The sequence below is a fragment of the Macaca nemestrina genome, chromosome 3 (genome assembly GCF_043159975.1).
Source record: "Macaca nemestrina isolate mMacNem1 chromosome 3, mMacNem.hap1, whole genome shotgun sequence".
Classification (NCBI taxonomy): Eukaryota; Metazoa; Chordata; class Mammalia; order Primates; family Cercopithecidae; genus Macaca; species Macaca nemestrina.
In genome coordinates this window covers 38,386,477-38,403,938 of record NC_092127.1, presented here as the reverse complement: position 1 = coordinate 38,403,938, position 17,462 = coordinate 38,386,477, and the positions used below count along the sequence as shown (strand labels likewise).

Here is a 17,462-nt window from a genome sequence, read left to right as displayed (position 1 = left end):
TTTTAAGGTTCTTGATTTTGTAAGTTTTGGGGTTGGAATGTGAAGAGTTAAGAAATAAAGCTGCCACTTTGTACATTCTATGTCCCTGACTAATGAGTCTTCCAAGGCAGGAAGGATGTCCTTTATGAATAAGTATTTGTAGACACAAATTAAATAGCTACTACAGAGGCAGGCAAGTATCTGTGATGACACAAGAAAATATAATAAGGGTCCACCTCGTGCCCATGGGTTGCATCATGGGATTTTAGTCTATTATTTCTCACCTCCTCTACTATCTTTAACTTCCCTTCTAACCCCTGCTTTACCCCTCAACTGTAACAAGAGGGCTAATAAAGAATTCATATAAAGCCAACTCTGGGCACACTGCCTAGGGATTAGCTAGCCCTGCTCCATAAGCAGCAGTAAAAAAAGAAGAAAAAAGAGAGATGCAAACATGGGTCAGGCATGTTGGCTCACACCTGTAATCCCAACACTTTGGGAGGCCAAGGATCATCACTTGAGGCCAGGGGATGGAGACCAGCCTGGGCAACACAGCCCCTGTCTCTATAAAAGAAATAAGAAATTAGCCAAGAATAGTGGCTTGTGCCTGTGGTCTCAGGTACTTGGGAAGCTGAGGTGGAAGGATAGCTTGAGACCAGAAGTTTGAGAATGCAGTGAGCTATGATCACATCACTGTACTCCAGTCTGGGTGACAGATCAAGACCCTGTCTTTAAAAAAAAAGAAAAAGAAAAAGAAAAAGAAAAGAAGGAAGGAAATGCATATATGTAGTTCAGCTCTGTATTTTTCTGAAGTCTTTACTTTTTAAAATACCAGTGTGACCTACTACCAACAATGGATTAATGCTATGATGTTAACAGCTAATCTGGACCTATCTAAGTGGTTTAACTTCACATCTATTAAAAAAATACTTTAAATATTTAGAACAAAGGAAATTATAGAAAAGAGCATTATATCCCATGCTTCCTTTGTTAAACAATCACATGACGTATCCTATTCCCTTCTATACCTAGGCCGCCAGAAACTCAAGAGCTAACTTTTGAACTCAACTATAATCATTATCTTCACCATAGATTTTTCTGGTATAATTTCATTCATATTTCTTTAAGTCATCCTTTATTTCTCATTTAAATGAACTTAAGTTTTATTGCATCTGTATCTTTTACAAGATATGGCTCCTTTTATAAAAAAAATTTGAAAGTTTTTGAAAGTAAGTACACTTTGGCTTACTTTAAGCTTTAAGCTACAGGTGGCTCACACCAGTAATCCCAGAACCTTGGGAGGCCAAGGAGGGTAGATCACTTGAGGTCAGGAGTTCGAGACCAGCCTGACCAACATGGTGAAACCCTGTCTCTACTAAAAACACAAAAATTAGCCAGGCATGGTGGCGGGTGCCTGAAATCCCAGCTACTTGGGAGGCTGAGGCAGGAGAATCGCTTGAACTCGGGAGTTGGAGGTTGCAGTGAGTCAAGATCCCGTCACTGCATTCCAGCCTAGGCGAGAGAGCAAGACTCTGTCTCAAAATAAAATAGAATAAAATAAAGTACATTTAATGGACATACATTTAATAGACAGTAACGGTAGATTTGGGAACTTAAAATTCTTGCTAACAGTTAACCCCACCTGGGTTAGTAGCATCTGGATTGCCTTTATAGCCTCCTAACTAGCATTTCCACATCCTTTCTTATGCCTTCCATTTACACCCAACTCCATTTATTCTCCTCCACAGCATTCAGATTAGTGTTTTAAAAATAAAAATAATTTTTATACCTCTCCCCTTTTCCCCTGCTTACAGCACTTCAAAGGCATCCTCCTGTTGCTCACAGAATAAGGACCAAAACCCTTATTGTGGCCTACAAAGCCCAGCCAATCTGACCCCAGCCTGTCTCTTCAGCCTCATTTGGCTCACTTTCCAGCCTATTCTCTATGCTTAAACTTCTTTGAACGTTCTAAGCACCCTTTCAGCACCAGACTTTTGCATCTGCTATTGCCTCTCTCCTGCTGCCCTTGTCTAGTTAATTCTTACTGTGCCTTCGGATCTCAATTTATCCTTCACTTCCTCAAGGAAGCCATCCCTGTCTCTCCTAACCAGGACAGGTCCTCCTAATTCTCATAGCACTATGGAGCCCTCCTTTACAGAACCCAACATAGCTATAATTGAACATTCATTATTTGTTGTCTAATTAACATATGTCTACCTTATCAAATTGTAAGTCCACAAAAAAGAATTTTTGTTTTTATCCACCACTGTATCCTAGTCTCAATAAATATTTGTTGAAAAAAATGAATGAGTAATAAACATCAATTCAGCTTATTTGTCTCCCTAACTACACTGTGAGAACCTGGATATTGCTTATGGAGGTAGCCCAGTACCTGAAACAATGTTTTGCACAAAGTAGGTTTCAAATATCAGTTAAATACAAGGATGAAGGATGAAAAGAATGTTCCAATGCAATTCTCTTCCTCAGGCCTCTCTGGCCATAAGGAACAAAGGATGGAAAAAATTATACAAAGTAGGTAAATTGAAAGGTAGGTAAATTGAAAGGTTTCTCAGTTGCCAGAACTCAAGCTAACCAGGATCTGGAATGATGCAGAGGGCAAAGCAAAATGGCAGCTGAGAGGAAAGAACAAGAGACAAAGAAAGGAGGGGTAAAGACAGACTTCAAAGAGAAAAGAGACTATCATCAAGAACCAGAGAGGAACAAAGAGAAAGCACACAAGTATGTGGGCCAGGATGACACAGCAAGGGGACATAAAGATCAAGAAAGCCAGGATTCCTATCAATCCTATCACTGTTGAGTTTGAAATTGGAAGCAACTGTTCCACATCGTAGGATCTGGCAACATTTTTCTCATCAACAAGGAGTAGAAACTTGGAGGGACCAGGCCATGCAAGCGGAAAGAAAGGAGTATCAAGAGAATAGGACATAAGATCTCACTATCTTGATCACTACTGGGTGGATGCACCAAGGGTACGCACCTAACATAACAGTTGCCCAGGGGGTGGTGGGGCAGTTAGCCCAGCATCATAGATGCACTCAGTATTGGACAACACAACAGACCCTCCTCTGGAGAAGTTCAAATGTGAGCCATATAGTATGTCTACGTGCACTCAACAGTATTAAGTGCCCTCCATGTACCAGGTACCATTCTAGGCATGGAGGACACTACAGTAAATATAACACGTCAAGCCGGGCTTCAAGTAGTTTACATTGCAGTGGAAGACAGACAATAACCAAATGCAAAATAAATTCATATTATAATGTCATGTACAAGAAAGGCTGATAATAAAATAGAAGAAGCAGATAAGAGTATCAGGATGGGAAATTCCACCTTAGGGTGGTCAGGGAAGGTTCTCTGAGGAGGTGACATTTGATAGAGGCCTAAACAAAGGAGGGAAGCAAGGACTAAACGAAGGAGGGAAGGTGCGGCCGAGTGAACAGCGAGTACAAAGGTTCTGAGGTTAGGTGGGTGTGAGGAAGAACAGGCCGGTCAGCGTGGCTAGGACACTGTGAGCAAAGGTGGAAAGGTGTATGAACTGAGACCAGAAAGAAAGGGAGCAGGGGCTAGGTCCTGCAGAAGCTACTAGGCCTCAGTAAGGACTCCGAATTTCATTCTTAGTGACATGAGAAGCCACTGGTGAAGTGAGAGCAAGGGAATGATTAAAGAACAGAAACGAATCCCACACCACTGCTCATGGGAATATGCAGAGGCCAGGAAGGGGCCAGGATGGCAAAGAGGGCAGTCAGATGGTAGCAGAGTCAGAACAAAAAGCTGAGAGAAAGAATCAGACACCAAGGCACTGAAGTAGAGCTGAGTAAAACAAGGACTGCTATAACCTGAACATCAGTGAGTTTCCACATGAGGCTATGTGCTATCTTACCATCTTCCCCTATTCTTTATCTGCACTGTCCTTAGAGTAAGGCCCCTTACTCTAAGTGACTTGAGAAAGGTACAGCCCAAGTTTTCTAGCATTGACTTCGGAATTCATCACCAAGACAGCTAACTCACTTCCTGTTTGTTTTCTTCTTATCCAGACAAGTGTTCTCATTTCTTCATCCCATTTCCACCTCAAGGCTTTATTTCCTCTGTCCTCTACACCTGGAATACCTTTCTTTTGATACCTCAACCCACTTATTTCTGCCCATTGAGTAGAAAAAGGAGGCAGTGAACATCTAAAAAACACATTAGAAGAACCCTAGAAAATGGTTTTTAGGCTGGGTGTGGTGGTTCACGCCTGTAATCCCAGCACTTTGGGAGGCCAGGTGGGCGGATCACGAAGTCAGGAAATCGAGACCATCCTGGTTAACATGGTGAAACTCTATCTCTATTTAAAAAAACACAAAAAATTAGCCAGGCATGGTGGCGGGCATCTGTAGTCTCAGCTACTCAGGAGGCTGAGGCAGGAGAATGGTGTGAACCCAGGAGGTGGAGCTTGCAGTGAGCCAAGATCACGCCACTGCATTCCAGCCTGGGCGATAAAGTGAGACTCTGTCTCAAAAAAATAAAATAAAATAAAAATAAACATTTGCATTCACAAAACAAAATTATCAAGTACTTACTGGTAACTAATTTAATCAGTAACACCACAAATGAGGAGGAAATAAAAGGGACATCTTTACTTTTATGGGACTCAATACAGCATTTCTGCCTTAAAAATGAATATAAATTTGCAGAATATTTTATTCCGTGGAATATCTGATTTTAATATGCTTCAATTTTCATTTCACACATCTTGAGGAATTTTAATTAAGGTGAGATTTTAACAAATAAAGGTTGCTAAAAATCCTATGAGCAATCTTTTTCCTAAACGTGGGGAAAATTTGTAAATTCAGTTATTTCCTGATCCTTTCACAATGGACTACTTCAAGTATGACCCATTTTTTTCCTATATTCCACTAAACTGTAATGTTACCCCAAAAATGTGAGGACATAACGGAAAAAGGATTCAGAATAATAAAATGTCGAAGCTGTATTTTGATAATATTTCGACAGTGAATGTTATATCTTTTCAGATGTCTGACTTCATCCTCTCCGCCCAACTGTGTATAGTTTATCCACACACTAGAAATCAGCTCCCTGAGAACTTTTTAAAATACATTGTTTCAGGAAATGGAGGAAGGGGAGGAGTCATTCAAAATAATCAGAAATCAGATTACTTCATTCTCTGCTATTGATAATTGAGAAGAAACATTCACTGTCTGAAGAATAAAAAAAATAGAAATCTTTAATGGAAATTCTATTTGCCTTCCAGGATAATTATCCTCTACCAACCTAAATCCTCTCCACTGTCTACTACTATGTAAGCCTTCACTTTCCATCTCCATGTAGTTGGATAAAGTAATTGGAATCTAGTCCTGTGGCATTTTGTGTACCATTCTCATGACACTCAGCCTACATAGCCTTGTACTATAATTATCTCTGAACACCAAGGAGTGAAAAGAATAGGATAGGATGAGGGCCTGTGGCTCCAGAATGCTAATTCTACTCTGCTTTTAGTGAAAATTAGTGAGAGGAAGACAAATCTAGAGACAGTTGGGTAGTAGAAGCAAGATAACATATTGATTGGATTTGGATGTAATTTAATGAATTGGATGTAGATGGTAGAAGGAAAAAATAAAAAGAGAAATCAAGAATGACCATAGGTTACTGGCCTGAGAATGTTGTACCATTAAATAAAATGAGGAAGGCTAGAGGAAGAATAGATTTGCCAAGCTAAGAAATCAAATGGTGGGCTAAACAATGGCCCCTCTAAGGATGTCCATGTCCTAATCCCCAGAATCTGTGAATATGTTACTACATCTAGTAAAGGGGATTTTGCACATATGATTAAGTATCCCGAGATGGGGACATTATCTATATTATCTGGTGGGACCAATGTAATCAATCACACGGCTTCTTATAAGAGTAAGATAGGAGGATCAGGGTCAGGGATACTAGTGAGAGTATGCAGAAGACAGAAGGATGGAGGCAGAAAGAAGAGAGGAATGAAGATGCTACACTGTTGGCTTTGAAGATAGAGCAAGGGGCCATGAGCCAGGGAATACAGGTGGCCTCTAGGAGCTAGAAAAGGCAAAAACAGGATTCTCCCCTAAAGTCTACTGATGGAATGCAGCCCTTCCAGTACCTTGATTTTAGCTCAGTGAAACTGCTTTCAGCCTTTAGACCTCCAGAATTACAGGATAATAAATTCTTTTTTGTTGTTTTTTGAGACGGAGTCTCACTCTGTCGCCAGGCTGGAGTGCAGCTCAGCATACTGCAACCTCCGCCTCCCGGGTTCAAGCAATTCTCCTCCCTCAGCCTCCCGAGTAGCTGAGACTACAGGTGCCCGCCACCATGCCCAGCTAATTTTTGTATTTTTAGTAGAGAAGGGTTTCACCATGTTGGCCAGGATGGTCTCAATCTCCTGATCTCGTGATCCGCCCGCCTCGGCCTCCCAAAGTGCTGGGATTACAGGCGTGAGCCACCGCGCCCGGCCAAATTCATCTTGTTTTAAGCCACTAAATTTGTAGCTAATTTGTTATAACTGCAATAGGAAACTAAATGCAGACATTTTAGAGTTGAGAGGCCTATTAGATATCCAAGTAGAGATGCTGAATAGGAAGTTTAGGGTTCAGAAGAGAGGGCAGGACTACAGAAATAAAAGCCTAAGACTCTGTTTGCATCATGGACCCTCTTCTCCATATCACCTTAACACTGCATCCAAGAAAGCCCTCATGCACATTTACAATATTTTTTCATATAATTTCAAGATGTTCAAGAATACCCTATATTCATAGAACTCCCAGAACATTATGTATAATGACAAAGCAGCCTATTCTAACCCTAATAAGATTGCTGCCTCCCTGTGGAGGAGGAAATCGAATATTGTTTCACTTAAAAAAACTTAAAAACCCCAGCCGGGCGCGGTGGCTCAAGCCTGTAATCCCAGCACTTTGGGAGGCTGAGACGGGCGGATTACGAGGTCAGGAGATTGAGACCATCCTGGCTAACATGGTGAAACCCCGCCTCTACTAAAAAATACAAAAAACTAGCAGGGAGAGGTGGCGGGCGCCTATAGTCCCAGCTACTCGGGAGGCGGAGCTTGCAGTGAGCTGAGATCCGGCCACTGCACTCCAGCCTGGGCGACAGAGCAAGACTCTGTCTCAGGAAAAAAACAAAAAAACAACAAACTTAAAAACCCCTTTTCTACTTCTACTTATTAAAACAAAAAACAAAATGTCACAGAAATACCTTACATAAAAAGTTCAAATCCCCCACATAACCGTAGTGTTCCTCACCATCACCCTCTAACCTTTCTCCTCATACTTAAGGATTTGGTCATGGTCAATATGCCACTGATTCCTTTTTAAATGTTTAAAATCTTGCTTTTTTAAATTAAGCTTGCTTTTTAAAATTAGTTTACGGTAACAGAAAGCTGTGGTTGCAACAACTGCAAAGTTTCAGAGTTCAGAGATTTGATAAATTGTATTAAAAATTCCATATTACTAGGCTAGATAAAAATAAAAAATAGTTGGTTGATCAAAGAAATCTGTGTCAACAAATTTTAAAAAATGAAAACATTGTGGCCATAAAAAATTAAAATCATGGCTGGGCGCGGTGGCTCACACCTATAATCCCAGCACTTTGGGAGGCCGAGGTGGGTGGATCACCTGAGGTCAAGAGTTCGAGACCAGCCTGACCAACATAGAGAAACCCCGTCTCCACTAAAAATACAAAATTAGCCGGGGTGGTGGTGCATGCCTGTAATCCCAGCTACTGGGAAGGCTGAGACAGGAGAATTGCTTGAACCTGGGAGGCGGAGGTTACGGTGATTTGAGATTGCACCACTGCACTCCAGCCTGGGCAACAAGAGCGAAACTGCATCTCAAAAAAAAAAAAAAAAAAAAAATTAAAATCACTGTAGCATCTTCAAAGCCAAGTATTTGGATTTTAGGACAAATCTATTCCCTTATGAGTTCAATGAAGTTATTTTTATTTCTGAAACAGCAGGCTAATATGAAAGACCTCAAGGAGACAGTGGCATAAACAAGAAAAAAAATGCACTTGTGTCTCACATTTTTTTTATCCAGAAGCTGCTAAGTGTCATACAAGGAAAAATATGTTTAACCCATTTAAAGAGGTCTAATAAACAACTAGTTCCAAAATAGGCCTATTTTAAACTTCTAAAAAACAGGTTGCAGAGAAAGAAATAAAACTAATGTCGGCTGGGCGTGGTGGCTCATGCCTGTAATCCAAGCACTTTGGGAGGCTGAGGCAGGCAGATCACCTGAGGTCAGGAGTTTGAGACCAGCCTGACCAACATGGAGAAAACCCCGTGTCTACTAAAAATACAAAATTAGCCGGGCATGGTAGCGCATGCCTGTAATCCCAGCTACTCGGGAGGCTGAGGCAGGAGAATCACTTGAACCCAGGAGGCGGAGGTTGTGGTGAGCCAACATCATGCTATTGCACTCCAGCCTGGGCAACAACTGAGGCTGTTTGTAACCACAGCATTAACAACAAAATATGACAGGTACTGGTGGCTAACAAATAAGAATGTATGACTTATTAGTGTTTCCCCTCTTCAAGTCAAATTTTTCTAGTGGTTTGCTAAGAAGACCTGATGAAAAAAAATACTTGGCCCAAGTATTCCAAAACTAGAACAAAGAATTTTGAACCTGAAAAGAAACTTGACAGGAGTTAGGAAACTTTTTCTGTAAAGAGTTAGATAGTAAGTATTTTAGGCTTGCAGACCACATGGACTTTGTTGCAATGACTCAGCTCTGCAGATGTATGACAAAAGCAACTACAGACAATAAAACTTTATTCACAAAAACAGTCAGTGAGCCTGGGCTCTGGGTCTAAATCTTTCATACTGTCAATGAAGAATCTGAGAGATTAAATCAAGGTCATGCAGCGGGCTAGTAGGAGGTTGAGCATTAGAAAGCATGTCTTCTGAATCTAGTCCTCTAGAGCAGGTTCTGTTGGGTCACAAGATGGAGATGAAATGCACACAATGAATAAAGCAGGGAATGCTAAAGATAGGTTTTGATTATGTTAAACAGCTTTCAACAGTTTGGTTATAAATGAGGATTTGGGGTTTTGATTATGTTAAACAGCTTTCAACAGTTTGTATATAAATGAGGATTTGCTTTTTGAGTGATTATAGTTTTCATGAAAAGAAGTAAATGTCATGACACCAAACAGGTAAACAAATGATAAATTAGCCAGTGTTTTGAAAAACGATCTTCAGAGGAAACACAATTATATACTCCTTCCTACTACCATTTTCTTGAATAGTTTATCAATCATTTCTTTTATTAACAGGATGGCATTTGCTATGATCATTATAGTAATTCATTTTAGGGAAAAATAGGTTTTTAAAATACCATAATATGAACAACAAATATACTGGACCAGCAGCCAGTTATTTCTCCCAGTATTTTGAATTTATTTTTCTTTAATTTTGAAAGTAATAAACATTCATTGTAAGTAACTGAAACAACTCAGAAGTATAAAGTGACACATTCCAGGCCCTCCTCAATTCCACTCCTCAGAGTATTAGCCATACATTATTTTTTTAACATGACTGATTTGTTCAGAACGGTGCAGTAAAGCTATTTCCTCTGAGCCACTTTAACGACAAAGAGGAATATAGAGTTCCCCTGGCCAGATATCCCATGGATATCATGTTTTGAAAAGTTACAAAGAGGTTTGGGGTGGTACATGGCATAGAAATGAGAAAAGCAAGCTGCCCATTCAGAGTCTGAACATGAACGAGGGGTTTGAGTCCAGCACTGTAACCAGCTGAGTGAGGTTCCTCTTTATAAAAACACCTTGATAATTCTACTGTAGAATGTAGAAAAACTTCAAAAATGGGTTGAGTATCCCTACCTCCTCTCGCTCTCTCTTTTTTTTTTTTTTTAACTTGCATAAAAACACTGATTTTTTTTTTTTTTTAAGAGAGAGGGTCTCACTCTGTTGCCCAGGCTGGATTCAAACTCGTGGGCTCAAGCAATCTTCCCACTTCAGCATCCTGTGTAGCTGGGACTAGAGGCACATACTATCCAACACAACTCTGATTATCTTAATCAGTTTTTTTCTTTAAGCCATATTTGACATATCTGAGTGACATCAGAAAAAATGGCAGAGTTAAGACCTCCAAAAGTCTATCCCTCCATAAAAGCAATAAAAACCTGATAGAAAATGGTAGAATCAACTTTTCAGAACTCTAGAAACTAACCAAAAGCTTGTAGCGACTAGTGAAACACTGAATCCAGAAAAACTAGCTGGATTTTGGTTAGAATATCAAGCTTTGTGGCATTTTAACTTACCCTGGTCCCCTCCCTCTTCCCCAGCTCAGTGGGAACCTTAAAAATGTTAGCCTGCATTCCTGCTACCAATATCAGGACCAGAGGGAGCAAAACGAACCTTATTCGCAAAGAACTGTAATCATTTGTCTTGACCCGTCTGGTTTCTCCCTGGAGAGGACTTTCTTATATCTTACCTAATTTGGAACTATCAGTGCAAAAGTGGCTAGCTAGAGGGCACTTGCTGAAAACACTGACAAGCAAATATATTAGTTGCTGCTGCACGAGGATAGGAGTTGGGGCAAACAATAAACTAACCAAAAAGGTTGGGAAGATAGGCTAGAGAATGAGATGCTTTGAGGAATACAGGCTTCGAATAGCTCCCACATATTCCTGGGAATCTAGAAGGCCAACTGCATTACCAGGGTGGGCATATGCTCAGAAAAGACCTGAGAAGGCCTTAAGCTGCCATTTCTGGCTAACCGTCAGAATATGCACAAAGAAGTAAAGGCAACGCAGAGTTGTAAACTGCCTGTCTGAGTATTGAAGGTGTGTCAAAACACAACAGAGCCCATCTGCATAAGCTGGAAGGTCCTTTTTGGTTCTGGGCATAAAACAAAACAAAACAAAACAAAAACCTCTGTCCAATCACTAGCTGCCTACTAAGCTAATGAAATTGAAACTTCAGTGTCATGCATGACAAAGAATATATGATTTACAAAATTAGTTTAGAGAAGTCACTAAACAAACAACCACCACCATAACAAGCAGCAATAACAAACCCTGGGGAGGGAGAAGAATCTGATTTCCAAAGCTGTTACATTATAATATTCAAAATGTTCAATTTTCAACTTTTAAATACGAGGTATGCAAAGAAATAAGAAATATGGCCCATACACAGAAAAAAAAGTAATCAATACAAACTGTTCTTTCTGAAGAAGCCCAGACACTGGATTTACTAGACAAAGACTTTATACTTCTGTATTGTTATTTTGGGAGCTCTTTATGTATTCTTTTTTTTTTTTTTTTTTTTTTTTGAGACGGAGTCTCACGCTGTTGCCCAGGCTGGAGTGCAGTGGCGCGATCTCGGCTCACTGCAAGCTCCGCCTCCCGGGTTCCCGCCATTCTCCTGCCTCAGCCTCCTGAGTAGCTGGGACTACAGGCGCCCGGCACCGCGCCCGGCTAATTTTTTGTATTTTTAGTAGAGACGGGGTTTCACTGTGGTCTCGATCTCCTGACCTTGTGATCCGCCCGCCTCGGCCTCCCAAAGTGCTGGGATTACAGGCTTGAGCCACCGCGCCCGGCCTTCTTTATGTATTCTACATTCAAATCTTTTGTTGGATATATGATTTGAAAATATTTTCTCCTATTCTGTAGCTTATCTTTTTATTCTATTTAACAGTGTCTTTAGCTCTTTGAACATATTTAAATAACCCAATTTTTAAATGTGCAAAGATTTGAACATTCTTCCCCAAAGATGACATATGGATGGCAATTAGCCATATGAAAAGATGGTCAATATCATTAGCCAAAAGGAAAATGCAAATTAAAATTACAATGAAATATGACTATACCTCTATTAAAATGGCTAAAAACAAACAAACAAACAAACAAAAACTAGAAAAATCGAGCAGCATCAAGGGCTGGTGAGAACACAGAGCAATGAGAACTCTCATACATTACTGGTGAAAACACGTAACAGGACAGTCACTCTGGAAAACAGTTCGGAAATTTATTATAAAGTTAAACGTATATTTACCATATGACCCAGCAAACCTGTACACAAATGTTTATAGCAGCTTATTCATAATCACTAAACACTGAAAACAATCTAAATATCCTTTATCAGGAAAATGCATAAATAAACTGGTACACTCACACAATAGACTACTACTCAGCAGTAAAATGGATCAAACTATTGATACAGTAACATAATGAGTGAATGTCCAAGGCATTCTCCTGAGTAAAAGAAACCAGTCTCAGAGGTTATATATTAATACTTTATGAATTCATTTACTTAATATTCTAGAAAAGACAAAGTTATAGAGACAGAGAGCAGATCATTGGTTGCCAATGGAAAGGCGTGTAGAGAAGGTCTGACTACAAAGGGCAGCAAAGGGAATTTCCAGGTGAAGGAACTGTTCCGTATGGTGACTACGGTAGTTGTCACAAGAAACTATATGTGTAATAAAATTCATAGAACTGTTCACCAAAAAGAAGTCAAGTTTACTGTATGTACATTTAAAAATTAAAGAAGAAAAGACTACAGGGATTCAAATCTCAGCTGCACTTAACTTCTCTTTACGTCATTTTTCTCCTTTTAAGAACAGGATGACAAAAGAACCTGCCTTCCAGGACTGTTAGGAAAATTACATGAGTTCCTGACATATATTTAGTATAAATAAATGATTGGTAAATATTTTGTTCAGATATGCTAAAAAGTTGGTACTTTAAAAGTCTACTGCAGGAATAAGTAAGAAAACTGGGGACTCAACTAAAACAGAGGGGAAAAAAGAATATTGGAAGTAAAACCCCAATTCTTCATTAACTTCATTAAACATCCATTGGAAACCTATGAGGTGAGCAATACCAAATTACATTCTACAAGGCTGGCAAAACCCACGTGCTCAAGGAACTACTGAAAGGTTTGTTCTAAATGCTACATAAGTAATCGTCATTAAATTGAACACTAATAGCAAACGTGCTGTAATTAAGGTTTAATAATAAATGTTCAGTGTCACTGTCCCTTTCCTGAAGAGGCTGTCAAATGGTAACCACCTTTTTCCAAGTCACAAAACGTTAGCAACACTGGACTTGTCCCTCATGTTGAGGCCCTGCATCCCATGTCACTAACCCAGTAGATTCCTTCTCAAATATCTTTATCATCCACTCTCCCGCATCACTCCTTACAATTTTCAGGGTTTGGGGTTTTAAAAACCAGCAGCTGCTGCAATCACTCCTGATGACGACTTCTATCTTTTTAGTGTCTCCCTCCTTACCTGAACATGAACCTTCTTTGGCCAAATATCCAAAACTACATTTAAGCTTCAAAATCCAATTTAATCAGGACCCAAGGTGGCGCCGCCCTCATGAGCCCAACAAGCCACTCGCATACGGGCGCCAACACTTAGGCTCTGCTTTCCCAGAGTTCCTGGCGCTAGACCCGTCCGGCAGGTGTGCGCCCGCGGGGCCTGAGGAAGGGCATCATGTTCAGGAGTTCGAGGCCCTGCAAGGCCCCTTTGCTGACTTTGAGGGCAGTCGGGAAGGCCTCTGGGCACTGGATTTGACATCCATGAACTGTGCAGCAGCCCAAAGCCTGGGTCGGTTGTATGGACACCAAATGGCAAACATCTAAAGCGCTCAGGAGTAACAAAGAAACAGGAAAACGTGAAGTTTTGCATATTAGCATGCATGGTTTCCCTTCCACAGGGCGAGCCATGAACAGAGGAGGGATTTGCCTTCCAACCTTGTGTACATAAGAGTTCCAGTTAGAATGAAATGTAATCGAACTAAAAATAAAGACTACATTAAACCATCTTTATTTATTATTATTATTATTATCATCATCATCATCATCATCATTATTTAGACAGTGTTTTGCTCTTATTGCTCAGGCTGGAGTGCAATGGCACGATCTCACTGCAACCTCCACCTCCCAGGTTCAAGTGATTTTCCTGCCTCAGCCTCCTGAATAGCTGGGATTACAGGCATGCACCACCACACCCAGCTAATTTTTGTATTTTTAGTAGAGATGGGGTTTCACCATGTTGGCCAGGCTGGTCTTGAACTCCTGACCTCAAGTGATCCACCCACCTCAGCCTCCCAAAGTGCTGGGATTACAGGCATGAGCCACCGTGCCCAGCCTAAAACATCTTTTAAAAACCTCAAGACTGTCCTATTTGACAGCTATGTACTGAGCACATGTGTCAAGCACTGGTCTGAGTTATGAGGGATATGAACAAAGTAAGCCTCTTCCCTCAGGAAACTCACATTGCTGAAAGTCAGAGTGGTCAGTTTATTCCTGGAGCCTACCAACTTTACCCTCTTTCCATTCTGAGAAACCTCAAGGTACCCCCCACAGGCTCTAGGTCCCATCAGACAGAAGCAATTGCAGGCATTTCTAGTATGTAAGTGAGCATGTGGGTACCACAAGACTCCGCCATCTTGCCCCAAAGGGACCTGGGACGGATCTGAAAAGGCAGCCCTCTATGGGTTTGCCATAGACCTCCATTGTAAATGGGCATAAGAACCCTGCTGCAAAACGCCATCCTGTGCAGAACTGTGGCTGACCAACCTACATAGAGACTGTTTCTTGGGGAGGCTGCCTGTGAGAAAAATAAAAGACAGCCAATTATTTAGTACCTTAGAAGCCATGGAAGCAGACATCAATAAACTGTAGTGTTACTAACCATAAGGAGCAACAACGTCGTTCCAACTTATTAAAAACTGTTCTCCAGAGTAGCTATTTGCTGTCAGTTTTTTAGAGTTACTCTCATTTTCAAATACTTTCTGAAACTGCTTCCTGCATCTTTTTTATTTTTTTAGACGTCTTGCTCTGTCACCCGCTGGGGCTAGAGTGCAGTGGCGCAATCTCGGCTCACTACAGCCCCCACCTCCTGGGTTCAAGCAATTCTCATACTTCAGCCTCCCGAGTAGCTGGGATTACAAGTGCACACCACCATGCCCAGCTAATTTTTGTATTTTTTAGTAGAGATGGGGTTTCGCCATGTTGGCCAGGCTGGTCTTGAACTCCTGACCTCAAGTGATTCACCCTCCTCGGCCTCCCAAAGTGCTGGGATAAGAGGTGTGAGCCATCGTGCCTGGCCATATTTTCTGTGTCTTTCAAATTACATGTGTATCCTTCCAATAAGCCTCCATCAGCTAAAGTGAGCATGCCTGTTTCTTGCAAGCTGAAAGAACATCATGAACACATACAGTGCTTTCCAGTTACTTCAATGATAACTCACTACACCATTCTTTATGTGGAGCCTACTTAGACTATAAAATAATATAGGAGTTGACTAAAATTCATGTATAAAATTCATGGCGGGACTAAAAAGTTTCTGCAAAGCAAAGGAAACCATAAAAGGAAACCCAAGGAATGAGGAAAAATATTTGCAACCCATATATCTGATAAAGGGTTAATATCCAAAATATATAAGGAACTAATATCACTCAACAGCAAAAGAAACCCCAGATTTTAAAATGGGCAAAGGATCTGAATAGACATTTTTTCAAAGAAGGTATATAAATGCCCAATGGGTATATGAAAAGGTACTCATTACTAACAAACAGGGAAATGTAAATCAAAACCACAATTAGATATCATCTCACACTTGTTAGGATGGGTATTATCAAAAAATCAGCCAGAGGCTGGCTGGGCATGATGGCTCACTCCTGTAATCCCAGCACTTGGGGAGGCCGAGGCAGGAGGATCACTTGAGCCCAGATGTTCTAGGCCAGCCTGGGCAACACACTGAGACCCAGTCTCTACAAAAAATTTAAAAATTAGCTGGGTATGGTGGCACATACCTGTAGTCCCAGCTACCTGGAAGGCTGAGGTGGGAGGATTTCTTGAGCCCGGGAGGTCAAGGCTATAGTGAGCAGAGATGACACCGCTGCACTTCAGCCTGGGTGACAGAGCAAGACCCTGTCTCAAAAAGAAAGTCAGCTGGGCATGGTGGCTCATGTCTGTAATCCCAGCACTTTGGGAGGCTGAGGCAGGAGGATAACTTGAGGCCAGAGTTCAAGACCAGCCTGGTCAACATAGCGAAACCCTGTCTTTACAAAAAAAAAAAAAAAGAAAGAAAAAAAGACTGGTAGTGCACATCTGTAGTCCCAGCTACTTGGGAGGCTGAAGCAAGAGGATTGCTTGAGCCCAGTGGCTTAAGGCTACAGTGAGCTATGATCACACCACCACACTCCAGCCTGGGCAACACAGCAAGACCCTGTTGCACCAAACAAAGAAAAAAAAAATCAAAAGATATGTGTTGGCGAGGATGTGAAGAAAAGGGAACTCTTATATGTTGTTGATGGGTGCATTGGTATAGCCATTATAGAAAACAGTATGGAGGTTCCTCAAAAAAATGAAAAATAGAACTACCATTCAGCAATGCCACTTCTGGGTATATATCCAAAGGAAATACATCACTCTCCCTTTTTTTTTTTTTTTTTTAAGACTCTCACTCTGTTGCCCAGGCTGGAGTGCAGTGGTGGGATCTTGGTTCACTGCAACCTCCACCTCCCGGGTTCAAGTGATTCTCAAGCCTCGGCCTGCTAAGTAGCTAGGAGTACAAGTGCACACCACAACACCTGGCTAATTTTTGTATTTTTAGTAGAGACGGGGTTTTACCATGTTGACCAGGCTGGTCTCGAACTCCTGACCGTAAGTGATCCACCCACCTTGTCCTCCCAAAGTGCTGGGATTATAGGTATGATTCACTGCACCTGACCAATAAATCCCTATCTCAAAGAGATGTCTGCACTCCCATGTTCAGTGCAGCATTATTCACAATAGCCAAGATACATAAACAACCTAAGTCTGATGATGAATGAATGGATAAACAAAATGTGGTGTACGTGTATATACATATATAAATGTATATATGTATACACACACACAGTGGAATTTTATTCCACTGTATATATACGTATATACACACACAATGGAATTTTATTCAGTCTTTAAAAAGAAGGAAATCCAGCCTGGGCAACACAGTGAGACTGCATCTCTACAAAAAATTACTATAATAATAATTAGCTTGGCATGGTGGTGAGCGCCTATAGTCCCAGCTTCTTGAGATGCTAAGATAGGAGGATCGCTTGAGCCCGGGAGGTCAAGGATGCAGTGAGCCATGATCATGCCACTGCACTCCAGCCTGGGTGACACAGCAAGATCCTGTTTAGAGAAAAAAAAGGAGCAAATCCTGCCACTTGTGACAACATGGATGAACCTGGAGGACATTATGCTAAGTGAAATAAGCCAGACACAGAATGCATGATCTCACTTATATGTGGAATCTAAAAAAGTCAAACTCATAGAAGCAGAGAATAGGCTAGGCACAGTGACTCACGTCTGTAATCTCAGCACTTTGGAGGCCAAAGTGGGAGGATCACTTGAGACCAGGAATTCGAGGCCAGCCTGGGCAAGAGAGCAAGACCTTATCTCTACAA

General features: G+C 41.0%; 1 protein-coding gene across 4 annotated transcripts in view; it reads right to left on the bottom strand.

The window, feature by feature from the left end:
- Positions 1-17,462, bottom strand: part of LOC105463471 (SH3 domain containing 19) — a 197,048-nt gene that overhangs the window by 164,729 nt on the left and 14,857 nt on the right. The gene's annotated exons all lie outside the window — the stretch shown is intronic.